Here is a 345-nt window from a genome sequence, read left to right as displayed (position 1 = left end):
CGGTGGGAGAGAAGCGTGTGAACTGGAGGAGTTCAGAATAGGGAACCCTCTGAGGGTCCAGGCTGAGCTCATTCCTGAATATCTGAACTGCATTTTGGAGTCTGGGGAATTGGGGGTCTTCTTTGGACCTGACAGTCAACAGTTCCATTAGATGTAACCCAGTCCCTGTTGTGGAATATTATTTGAAGATGTGTTACGCAGGTGCATGTGTAGGCCAGAACAGGGCATTGGACCTCTTAGAGCTGAAGTTACAGGTGATTATGAGCCACAGAATGTGGGTGCTGGGAACCAAACAGGTCCTTTGGAAGACCAGCAAGCACTAGACCATCTCTTCAGTCCTTGTTT

This window comes from Microtus ochrogaster, chromosome 1 (genome assembly GCF_000317375.1).
Source record: "Microtus ochrogaster isolate Prairie Vole_2 chromosome 1, MicOch1.0, whole genome shotgun sequence".
Lineage (NCBI taxonomy): Eukaryota > Metazoa > Chordata > Mammalia > Rodentia > Cricetidae > Microtus > Microtus ochrogaster.
This window is presented reverse-complemented; position numbering follows the sequence as displayed.